Genomic DNA, 13,209 nt, shown 5'->3' with positions numbered 1-13,209 from the left:
ACTGTCGCCTGATAAACAAAGTAAGAGCCTACGGAATATCAGACCAGCTGTGTGGCTGGATTGAAGAGTTTTTAGTGAACACAACACAGCATGTTGTTATCAATGGAGAGATCTCTACAGACGTTAAGGTAACCTCTGGCGTGCCACAGGGGAGTGTTATGGGACCATTGCTTTTCACAATATATATAAATGACCTAGTAGATAGTGTCGGAAGTTCCATGCAGCTTTTCGCGGATGATGCTGTAGTATACAGAGAAGTTGTAGCATTAGAAAATTGTAGCGAAATGCAGGAAGATCTGCAGCGGATAGGCACTTGGTGCAGGGAGTGGCAACTGACCCTTAACATAGATAAATGTAATGTATTGCGAATACATAGAAAGAAGGGTCCTTTATTGTATGATTATATGATAGTGGAACAAACACTGGTAGCAGTTATTTCTGTAAAATATCTGGGAGTATGCGTGCGGAACGATTCGAAGTGGAATGATCACATAAAATTAATTGTTGGTAAGGCGGGTACCAGGTTGAGATTTATTGGGAGAGTCCCTAGAAAATTTAGTCCATCAACAAAGGAAGTGGCTTACAAAACACTCGTTCGACCTATACTTGAGTATTGCTCACCAGTGTGGGATCCGTACCAGATCGGGTTGATGGAAGAGATAGAGAAGATCCAAAGAAGAGCGGCGCGTTTCGTCACAGGGTTATTTGGTAAGCGTGATAGCGTTACGGAGATGTTTAGCAAACTCAAGCGGCAGACTCTGCAAGAGAGGCGCTCTGCATCGCGGTGTAGCTTGCTCGCCAGGTTTCGAGAGGGTGCGTTTCTGGATGAGGTATCGAATATATTGCTTCCCTCTACTTATACCTCCCGAGGAGATCATGAATGTAAAATTAGAGAGATTCGAGCGCGCACGGAGGCTTTCAGACAGTCGTTCTTCCTGCAAACCATACGCGACTGGAACAGAAAAGGGAGGTAATGACAGTGGCACGTAAATTGCCCTCCGCCACACACCGTTGGGTGGCTTGCGGAGTATAAATGTAGATGTAGATGTAGAAGTGAAAGCAGTAATCAGGGTGAAAATTTTTGGTATAGATACACAGCTAATACTTGATACAGGGTCCATGACTAAGCATTTTTCACTGAATTAAAAAGAAGGAATAAATTTCCTGTTCTGCCAGCACAAAATTGCAAAGTACAAACCGCTAACAGCAGCAAAAACAAGTTAGTAAAACACCAAGCTCTTATCACACTGCACATTGAACAATTTTCTGTACAGTGTAATTTTTTTAATAGTAGACAAACTTATTATCAACTGCTTGATGGGTATGGACACATTTAGAAACTGTTGTTGTTGTTGTGGTCTTCAGTCCTGAGACTGGTTTGATGCAGCTATCCATGCTACTCTATCCTGCGCAAGCATCTTCATCTCCCAATACTTACCGCAACCTACATCCTTCTGAATCTGCTTAGTGTATTCATCTCTTGGTCTCCCTCTACGATTTTTACCCTCCACGCTGCCCTCCAATACTAAATTGGTGATCCCTTGATGCCTCAGAACATGTCCTACCAACCGATCCATTCTTCTGGTCAAGTTGTGCCACAAACTCCTCTTCTCCCCAATCCTATTCAATACCTCCTCATTAGTTATGTGATCTACCCATCTAATCTTCAGCATTCTTCTGTAGCACCACATTTCAAAAGCTTCTATTCTCTTCTTGTCCAAACTATTTACCGTCCATGTTTCACTTCCATACATGGCTACACTCCATACAAATACTTTCAGAAACGACTTCCTGACACTTAAATCTATACTCGATGTTAACAAATTTCTCTGCTTCAGAAACGCTTTCCTTGCCATTGCCAGTCTACATTTTATATCCTCTCTACTTCGACCATCATCAGTTATTTTGCTCCCCAAATAGCAAAACTCCTTTACTACTTTAAGTGTCTCATTTCCTAATCTAATACCCTCAACATCACCCGACTTAATCCGACTACATTCCATTATCCTCGTTTTCCTTTTGTTGATGTTCATCTTATATCCTCCCTTCAAGACACCATCCATTCCGTTCAACTGCTCTTCCAAGTCCTTTGCTGTCTCTGACAGAATTACAATGTCATCGGCGAACCTCAAAGTTTTTATTTCTTCTCCATGGATTTTAATACCTACTCCGAATTTTTCTTTTGTTTCCTTTACTGTTTGCTCAATATACAGATTGAATAACATCGGGGAGAGGCTACAACCCTGTCTTACTCCCTTCCCAACCGCTGCTTCCCTTTCATGTCCCTCGACTCTTATAACTGCCATCTGCTTTCTGTACAAATTGTAAATAGCCTTTCCCTCCCTGTATTTTACCCCTGCCACCTTTAGAATTTGAAAGAGAGTATTCCAGTCAACATTGTCAAAAGCTTTCTCTAAGTCTACAAATGCTAGAAACGTAGGTTTGCCTTTCCTTAATCTTTCTTCTAAGATAAGTCGTAAGGTCAGTATTGCCTCACGTGTTCCAGTATTTCTATGGAATCCAAACTGATCTTCCCCGAGGTCGGCTTCTACTAGTTTTTCCATTCGTCTGTAAAGAATTCGTGTTAGTATTTTGCAGCTGTGGCTTATTAAACTGATTGTTCGGTAATTCTCACATCTGTCAACACCTGATTTCTTTGGGATTGGAATTATTATATTCTTCTTGAAGTCTGAGGGTATTTCGCTGTTTCATACATCTTGCTCACCAGATGTTGGAGTTTTGTCAGGACTGACTCTCCCAAGGCCGTCAGTAGTTCCAATGGAATGTTGTCTACTCCGGGGGCCTTGTTTCGACTCAGGTCTTTCAGTGCTCTGTCAAACTCTTCACGGAGTATCGTATCTCCCATTTCATCTTCATCTACATCCTCTTCCATTTCCATAACATTGTCCTCAAGTACTTCACCCTTGTATAGACCCTCTATATACTCCTTCCACCTTTCTGCTTTCCCTTCTTTGCTTAGAACTGGGTTTCCATCTGAGCTCTTGATGTTCTTACAAGTGGTTCTCTTATCTCCGAAGGTCTCTTTAATTTTCCTGTAGGCAGTATTTATCTTACCCCTAGTGAGATAAGCCTCTACATCCTTACATTTGTCCTCTAGCCATCCCTGCTTAGCCATTTTGCACTTCCTATCGATCTCATTTTTGAGACGTTTGTATTCCTTTTTGCCTGCTTCATTTACTGCATTTTTATATTTTCTCCTTTCATCAATTAAAATACAATATTTCTTCTGTTACCCAAGGATTTCTACTAGCACTCGTCTTTTTACCTACTTGATCCTCTGCTGCCTTCACTACTTCATCCCTCAAAGCTACCCATTCTTCTTCTACTGTATTTCTTTCCCCCACTCCTGTCAATTGTTCCCTTATGCTCTCCCTGAAACTCTGTACAACCTCTGGTTTAGTCAGTTTATCCAGGTCCCATCTCCTTAAATTCCCACCTTTTTGCAGTTTCTTCAGTTTTAATCTACAGGTCATAACCAATAGATTGTGGTCAGAGTCCACATCTGCCCCTGGAAATGTCTTACAATTTAAAACCTGGTTCCTAAATCTCTGTCTGACCATTATATAATCTATCTGATACCTTTTAGTATCTCCAGGGTTCTTCCATGTATACAACCTTCTATCATGATTCTTAAACCAAGTGTTAGCTATGATTAAGTTGTGCTCTGTGCAAAATTCTACCAGGCGGCTTCCTCTTTCATTTCTTAGCCCCAATCCATATTCACCTACTACGTTTCCTTCTCTCCCTTTTCCTACACTCGAATTCCAGTCACCCATGACTATTAAATTTTCGTCTCGCTTCACTATCTGAATAATTTCTTTTATTTCATCATACATTTCTTCAATTTCTTCGTCATCTGCAGAGCTAGTTGGCATATAAACTTGTACTACTGTAGTAGGCGTGGGCTTCGTATCTATCTTGGCCACAATAATGCGTTAACTATGCTGTTTGTAGTAGCTTACCCGCGTTCCTATTTTCCTATTCATTATTAAACCTACTCCTGCATTACCTCTATTTGACTTTGTGTTTATAACCCTGTAGTCACCTGACCAGAAGTCTTGTTCCTCCTGCCACCAAACTTCACTAATTCCCACTATATCTAACTTTAACCTATCCATTTCCCTTTTCAAATTTTCTAACCTACCTGCCCAATTAAGAGATCTGACATTCCACGCTCCAATCCGTAGAACGCCAGTTTTCTTTCTCCTGATAACGACATCCTCTTGAGTACTCCCCGCCCGGAGGTCCGAATGGGGGACTATTTTACCTCCGGAATATTTTACCCAAGAGGACGCCATCATCATTTAATCATACAGTAAAGCTGCATGCCCTCGGGAAAAATTTCAGCCGTAGTTCCCCTTGCTTTCAGCCGTTCGCAGTACCAGCACAGCAAGGCCGTTTTGGTTATTGTTACAAGGCCAGATCAGTCAATCATCCAGACTGTTGCCCTTGCAACTACTGAAAAGGCTGCTGCCCCTCTTCAGGAACCACACGTTTGTCTGGCCTCTCAACAGATACCCCTCCGTTGTGGTTGTACCTACGGTACGGCTATCTGTATCGCTGAGGCACGCAAGCCTCCCCACCAACGGCAAGGTCCATGGTTCATGGGGGCGATTTAGAAACTACAAAACTCAAATAGACATAGGTAATGGAAAGTGTCATTTGTTTGTGAAAGACCAAAGATTTTCTATCAGCCTAATTATCACACCGGAGAGGTATGACACAGTAAAACCAGAACCCAATGTCACTGTACAGTATTCATATCCCACCGTGTGTTTGTTGAACGAATATGACAATGAACATGAGACCGACACTGAAGTTAACAAGGAATTAGTAGAACAAAAATTGAACGAATCAAATATTCTAGACACTACACAATGACAAGAGCTTTCTGCATTACTTTTTAAATATGCAATTGTTTTAATAAGAATCCAAGAGTAACCAAAGATTATGAACATAATGTTAATGTCTATGCTCACGAAACGTTTTGTGTTATGTCTCACCCTATACTGTGGGCAAAGTGTGAAGCAGTTAAGCAGGAAATCAATAGAATGTGCGAATGGGGAATCATTGCAGCTCAATGCTACCAGTTAGCAAACCTGATGGATCAGTATGACTAGTTTTAGACGCTAGGAGGCGTAAACAAAATCCTAGTACCAGTAACAACAAAACCAGATAATTTTGATGAATAATTGCTAAAATTTCATAACACCAAATATTTCAGCACCCTCGACATTAAAAATTCCTATTGGCAAATAAAGTTGCATGAGAAACGCAGAAAATACTCAACATTTGTTTGCAATGGCAGGAGTTATCAATTTCAAGTTCTACCCTTTGGCTAAAACATTAGCACAGGCGTATTTATATCAGCTTTGGACCATGTCTTAGGACCAGAATTATTCAGTAAAGTTACCATTTATGTTGACTATATGTTAATAGCCACATCAACTTGGAGAGAACACATCAGATAATGGAAAAGGTATTTCAGAGATTTACAGAATACAAAGTAACAGGAAATCTTAGAAAATCTAATTTTAGCAAAGAGCAAGTAAAATTTTTAGGGCATATTATATCAGAACAGGGAATATTACCGGACCCATGGAAACTAGATGTCCTACGTAATTGCCCACCCCCAAGGAAAAAAAAACAATTGAAAGTATATCTAGGAACAACCTCTTTTTTTCGAAAATTTATACTACGACATCTTGTGAATAATGATGCCCTACTTAACCTGCTGAGAAAGAATAAACCTTGGCTATGGGATGAGAGATGTCAGGAGGACTTAACCAAAATTAAAAATGCGTTAATATCAGCAAACATTTCGAGTCATCCTGACATGTCTAAGGAATTTTGTTTAAGCAAAGACTCAGGGGCTGGGGACATGTTTGTTCTAGATACAAGAAGAAGAAGGAAAAACAGTAACCAAAGTCATCAGTTTTTCCAGCAGAACCTTATCAGAGGCAGAATGATCATATTCCACATCAGAACTGGAAGGTTTAGCAGTAATTTGGGCGTTTAAGAAATTCGATATTTTCTTTGCGGTAAAAACACTAAGGTCTATTGTGATCACCAACCATTATCTTTTCTCTTAACATGTAAATGGTTACACCGAAGGCTAGTGAAGTGGTGTTTGTAGCTGCAGGAATTCAATTTTGAAATAATATACATAAAAGGCAGTAAGAATATTATCGCACATGCACTATCCAGATTACCGCAGGGACTAGACGAGTTCAGTGCACTGTCAGAACATGATTCAGAAATCTGAACATTATTGATGCAAAGTATCACACACTCGAAGTATGGGGACACTACGGAGTAATAAAATGTACAGATAAGATTTCCAAACTTTGTTACTTTCCTAATTTACGGCGACGTGTTTTGCGAATATTAAAATAGTGTGCTATTTGCCAAAGAACAAAACCATCCAATATGTCAAAATTTACAGAACTACATCCCATGCTAACCAAAGCTCCACTGGAAATGGTTTCTCAGGATATTGCGGGGCCATATCCCAGATCAAAAGGTGGTGTCAAATACATAATAGCTCTTTATGTTGAAAAGTTCCCTTGCTGTTTTTGAGGTCTTCCATCCTGTATAGATGTGTATATAATAGTGTTATAAGTAAATGTCATTTTTTTATAACTAAAATTTTTTATTATGTATATTTTTAAATGAAATGTGTATAAACTCAAGTAATTTTCATGCTTTGTAAGCAAAGACAAACATTTGACTAGAAGGAAGTGTAAAAACACAGCTTTGTGCGAAGCTAAATGCAAACTGGTGCAGCACACAATTCAGCTGTGTGCGCTCAACAATGCATGCTTATGTCAGTACTACGGAAGACACATTGACCTTGCACAAGTGCAACAGGCTAACTCGTGGAGCATCCAAATAGAAAGGCGAAACTACACAAGTATAACACATAACAACTATATTTACTATCAGAAAAGAAAGAATATAATATTATATCAGCATACAAAGTTGTGTCAATACTAGGATATATACTTTGTAACTAGAATTAAAAGAAATCATTACAACAAAACATACAGGACGTGTTAGCTAACAAAAAGATAAAATACTGTAGGAGATGTCAAAGAAACTTCCTTTGCAGTAAATGAATAAAAGGAATATAAATGCAAGTAAATAAATATATAAACAAATAAGAATGAAATATGAAAAAGTCTATGAACAAATGTGATGACTGAGGATATGCCTGGCCTATGAGCTACGAAACTCAATTAGTTTTTAAGTTGGTTATAACTTTTCTTATATTGCAGTGACCAATGCATCGACACGGCGCAGAAGAAGAGATTTATGATGGGTGTTATAGGTACCAAATGAAAAAATGGGCTGCACCTCAAAGAAATGATTTAGTTATTAGTATGTCTATGTGTATATTTTGGTCATCAGACAAATGAAGAATAAAAATATACATCGTTGCAGTGCAGCTGCAAAACATTTACCCATACCTACTGACTACAAAGTGAACACAAACTCCGCGGCATGTGACCTCAAGTAAAACTTATCATTTCATACCACGTCACATGCGAATATAAACGATGACATTTCCACATAATCGTAAAGAGGTAAGCATGAGGTAATGCAAAACGTTTGTGTTACAAACACAAACCTACATATAAAAAATTATAAGCAACACAACAGCACATAGCAATAGTACATGAGTAGTTACTACGTTTCGGTTCCATGAAAGAGGAGTTCCCTGATAAATGATTTCAGAATGGACAAATAGCATTTCCTTAGTAATCCATAAACCAGTAGAATAGTATTCCTTACTCCCTCCCCAATGCAGGAGGCGGCGCCAAGGCGTAGTGAAGCCAGCAATGCATAATTAGTGTAGTGATATAAATGTTTTTTATCTGTTTCTCCCCAGGAAAATATTAAATGCTCGTAAACTGATGCATGCATGACTGGAAAATAAAATGTGGATGCATTAAATGCATACATGGTAACATAATGTAATGGAATGTAAATAAGTTATTTGTATTTATATACAAAGGAATTTTTTTTGAAGCTAACAAACAAACTGTACTAACCAGCAACTGTAATTGAAGAAGGGATTTTATAATGTTTTAGTATTTAAGAATTTTCTACGTTTTTATACAAATAATTGGTGGAATGTCAGCCTTAGATGTAAGCCATTGTAATATGCATTGTTATGCCAAAATGTTTAAGTGAATTTTAAGTGTATATCGAGCCATATGTAAAGGATGAACTTGAAAAACTAACAAAAAGGAAAAAACCTCAAGAACTAAAAACAATTCTCACCTAAAGTGAATGGCCAAATACATGGTGGTATCCAGACTCATGTGTGATAGTGCAATGAATCAGTTGTGGTAATGTTATGCTATGCAACGTCTGATATATTAAACAGCAAACTACAATTGTGCATGCATCACTTATCTTGACATCGGGTGTTGATGTGCAGTATTCATCCCACTTAAAATGTGGATAGGATGGAGAAAATCCTTCCCGGGCCGTATCAAAGGTGAATTATCTGACACAGAATCGGTTCTTTCACTCACAATGGAAGACCACGCCATAGCAAATTATTCATTGGATATTACGGCACTCAGTGTGAAAAAGACACTAAAGCGGGAGTGGAAGCATGAACGACCATACACAATAATGCGTGGAGCATTAATGGCTCTTGCACAGCCAACAACCATATTGTGTGTACATGCGCATAGAGACTGGCAGTGTTGCCAAAAGGACAAGTACCCGCTCTTGCAGCACTCTCATGTAAATACTTAGTGAATAATTAATCTGTATGTAAGTTGTGTATTTCCTGTAAGACAAGCAAGACAAGCTGACATCTCCAACCCAAAATACAAAGAAAAATACGCCGACAAATAATGGTCATTGTACCCCTTCTGGCAAAAATTTACATTTAAGCTGTACAGGTGTATACAAAACACAGTGCGCCTCCATTGCAATTCACTGCACCGTGTGTGGGTAATTGTATAGGTACATAAGGAAAAGCCCCGACATGTTAAGAGAAAAGTTATTACCAATGACAATAAACATTGGCATTTGTTTAATTAATTATATTATATTTTTAAATTTAAATTTGCACTGCGGCTAGGATATGATTGACGCCATAGTCTCTATGACGGAACTTGTTTTTAGTCACACCGGTCAGAACCAGATTTCGAAAACCGAAGATCAAAGGCATTGAAAGGTCCATTGGCAAACGGATGACGAAACAGAACAATGGAGTGGTATGGCGTGGGCTATTGTTGTTCAACTGTAATGGCACTGTGGGAAGCGTCCGTATGGTTCAGGTCGTTAATGCGAGTGTCATAACGCCCTTAATTACTAGCACTGAAAGACGCGATGTTTTGTCCTGTACGAAAGCTGAAGGCACTTGGATTAACGTTTGTTACGAAGGCGAGCGGCCATTGTTTATTGTGATTCCCTGCTGCTCTTTTGTCTGAAGTACCAGGAATAGATTCACTTGGTGTCAAATCTGGAATGTTTATAGTGAAGTCACTTTGTAAATTCGACACTCGTCATGTCACAGTTCGCTGCTTGGCACCGGTAGTGATGCCAGCTTGGTCCAAAGATGTGGCGAACAATGAAGGCATTGTTGTTACGTCGTTCGGCACTGGTAATATCTTTCAAGCCATGGAATTTATTTAGCGATTTTACACGCGAAATGTTCGCGGAATTCACGAGCACTTATTGAGAGATGTAGTCTGCGTTGTCAAAGAAACAGTTTGTAACGGCATCATTCTCGATGGCGTAAGCGACGCGACAGATTTTCTACTTAACATCAAATTCGCAGTGCGATGCAGAAATTTGGGGTCACCTCTGTGGGAAAGAAAGTATCAGCGGTGTGACAACAGAACAGTGACACAGCATAGAGATACAATGTCTACAGTATTTATTGGTACGCACAGTATACATAACTAATATAGTCTTTACGAGCGTACAGGGCATACTAGCTCACACTGCATCACGGGGCAACAATGCTACTTTTACCGAGACAGAGAAGATACACCTTCACAGTTTAAACGTCATTTTTTAAATTTATAAGGCTTTACAGCGTAATTTTCATTATTGTATTGAGTTCTTTATATTCGTTTATTTTTCTTCCTTTAATTTTTCTGTCGTTTGGATTCTGTTTCTGTCGCCAATAATCTGTAAAATTTGCCAACCAGGACAGCTCATCAGTTGGTAATGTGGCGTCTGATCAAGCCAATGCGAGGATAGTTTCAGATAACTAATGACGATGAGAAATTACAGTATGTTTATAACACTCAAATTGAAATTTCTCTGCAGAAGATTGCTGTGCAAACAAACATATTATGAATTTTTTTGTCTTGAGTTTGCTAATAGCGGTTAGCCTTGAACTCCATGAACAAAGTGGTCATGATTTTAGTTCTGCTGCATATATGTTTTCCAGATATATTGCAGTGGTTCATGGTGTGGGTTCCTGTAGGCATGTCCTAGTTCATGAACCACGGGCAACGTATGAGTGGCCAAGTAAGTGGTCCCGACAGTTGGGATACCGGTTACTTTGGAATAAGGCTGTGCATCTCGGACATATTCTGAGTCGTGGTCACCTTTGTGCTCATACGGCAAAGACTACCAAATCCACCGGTTAGTCCCTCAGCCGTTAGGGGTAACACCCAATGGGACTCGGGGCAAGTAAGGCTAGCAACCTGCTTCCCTGGTACTTTAAATATGATGCTGCCAACAATCAGAGCAAAATGCCACGGACCTTTGGAGGTGACGGAGTCCCACCTCTAACTGACAAATCAGGGACTCCTAAGATATGACTTGGCAAACAAATGGTAATGAGATGGGGAGCTATTAATATCAATGGGGGCTACTCTGGGAAGAAGGTAGAGCTGGCAGAGGCTGCAAGTAAGATGGGGCTGGACGTTTTAGCTGTTAGTGACATTCGGGTAAGGGGTGAGAAAGAAGAGGAAGTGGGAGAATACAAGGTCTACCTGTCAGGAGTCAAAGCAGGAACAGCACAATGGGGTGTAGGGCTTTACATCAGGAAAGAAATGGAACCCAGCATAGTTGCAATAAGGTATGTAAACGAACGACTGATGTGGATAGATTTGACAGTGTCTAGCAAGAAAATTAGGATTGTGTCAGTATATTCGCATTGTGAAGGGACAGATCAAGATAAGATGGATAGTTTTTATGAGGCACTCAGTGATGTAGTTGTTAGAGTAAAGGACAAGGACAGTGTTCTGCTCATGGGTGATTTTAACGCCAGGATTGGAAATCGGACAGAAGGGTATGAAAAGGTTATGGGTAAATTTGGAGAGGATATGGAGGCCAACAGGAACGGGAAACAACTCTTGGATTTCTGTGCCAGTATGGGCTTAGTAATCACAAACTCCTTTTTTAAACATAAGAACATTCACCGGTATACTTGGTAAGGCAGGGGAACCAGATCTGTCATTGACTATACAATAACAGATCAGGAATTCAGGAAGGCTGTGAGGGACACACGTGTATTCAGGGGATTCTTTGATGACACTGATCATTATTTAATCTGCAGTGAAATTGGGATTGTGAGGCCGAAAGTGCAGGAGGTCAGGTCCATATGTAGGAGGATAAGAGTGGAGAAACTTCAGGATAAGGAAATCAGGCACAAGTACGTTACAGCGATCTCAGAAAGGTACCAGTTAGTTGAATGTAGTCAATTACAGTCATTGGAAAAGGAATGGACAAGGTACAGGGACACAGTACTAGAAGTGGCTAAAGAATGTCTTGGAACAGTAGTGTGTAAAAGTAGGATGAAGCAAACAGCTTGGTGGAATGATACAGTCAAGGCAGCCTGTAAAAGGAAAAAGAAGGCGTATCAAAAATGGCTACATACCAGAACCCAGGTAGACAGAGAAAGTTATGTTGAAGAAAGAAACAAAGCCAAACAGATAATTGCAGCATCCAAGAAGAAATCGTGGGAAGACTTTGGAAACAGGTTGGAGACTATGGGTCAAGCTGCTGGAAAACCATTCTGGAGTGTAATTAGCAGTCTTCGAAAGGGAGGTAAGAAGGAAATGACAAGTATTTTGGACAGGTCAGGAAAACTGCTGGTGAATCCTGTGGATGCCTTGGGCAGATGGAGGGAATATTTTGAAGAGTTGCTCAATGTAGGTGAAAATGCGATCAGTAATGTTTCAGATTTCGAGGTAGAATGGGATAGGAATGATGATGGAAATAGGATCACATTTGAGGAAGTGGAAAAAATGGTCACTAGATTGCAGTGCAATAAAGCGGCTGGGGTGGATGAAATTAAGTCGGAACTCATCAAATACAGTGGAATGTCAGGTCTTAAATGGCTACACAGGATAATTGAAATGGCCTGGGAGTCGGGACAGGTTCCATCAGACTGGACAAAAGCAGTAATTACACCAATCTTTAAACATGGAAACAGAAAAGATAGTAACAACTACAGAGGTATCTCTTTAATCAGCGTTGTGGGTAAAATCTTCTCAGGTATTGTTGAAAGGAAAGTGTGAGTATTAGTTGAGGACCAATTGGATGAAAATCAGTGTGGGTTTAGGCCTCTTAGAGGTTGTCAGGACCAGATCTTTAGCTTACGGCATATAATGGAGAAGTGTTATGAGTGGAACAGGGAATTGTATCTATGCTTTATAGATCTAGAAAAGGCATATGACCGGGTTCCTAGGAGGAAGTTATTGTCTGTTATACAAGATTATGGAATAGGAGGCAAACTTTTGCAAGCAATTAAAGGTCTTTACATGGATAGTCAGGCAGCAGTTAGAGTTGACAGTAAATTGAGTTCATGGTTCAGAGTAGTTTCAGGGGTAAGACAAGGCTGCAACCTGTCTCCACTGTTGTTCATATTATTTATGGATCATATGTTGAAAACAATAGACTGGCGGGGTGAGATTAAGATATGTGAACACAAAATAAGCAGTCTTGCATATGCGGATGACTTAGTTGTGATGGCAGATTCGATTGAAAGTTTGCAAAGTAATATTTCAGATCTAGATCAGAAATGTAAGGACTATGGTATGAAGATTAGCATCTCCAAAACGAAATTAATGTCAGTGGGAAAGAAATATAAACGGATGGAGTGCCAAATAGGAGGAACAAAGTTAGAACAGGTGGACGGTTTCAAGTCCTTAGGATGCATATTCTCACAGGATGGCAACATAGTGAAAGAACTGGAAGCAA

This window comes from Schistocerca cancellata, chromosome 3 (genome assembly GCF_023864275.1).
Source record: "Schistocerca cancellata isolate TAMUIC-IGC-003103 chromosome 3, iqSchCanc2.1, whole genome shotgun sequence".
NCBI classification, from domain to species: domain Eukaryota; kingdom Metazoa; phylum Arthropoda; class Insecta; order Orthoptera; family Acrididae; genus Schistocerca; species Schistocerca cancellata.
This window is presented reverse-complemented; position numbering follows the sequence as displayed.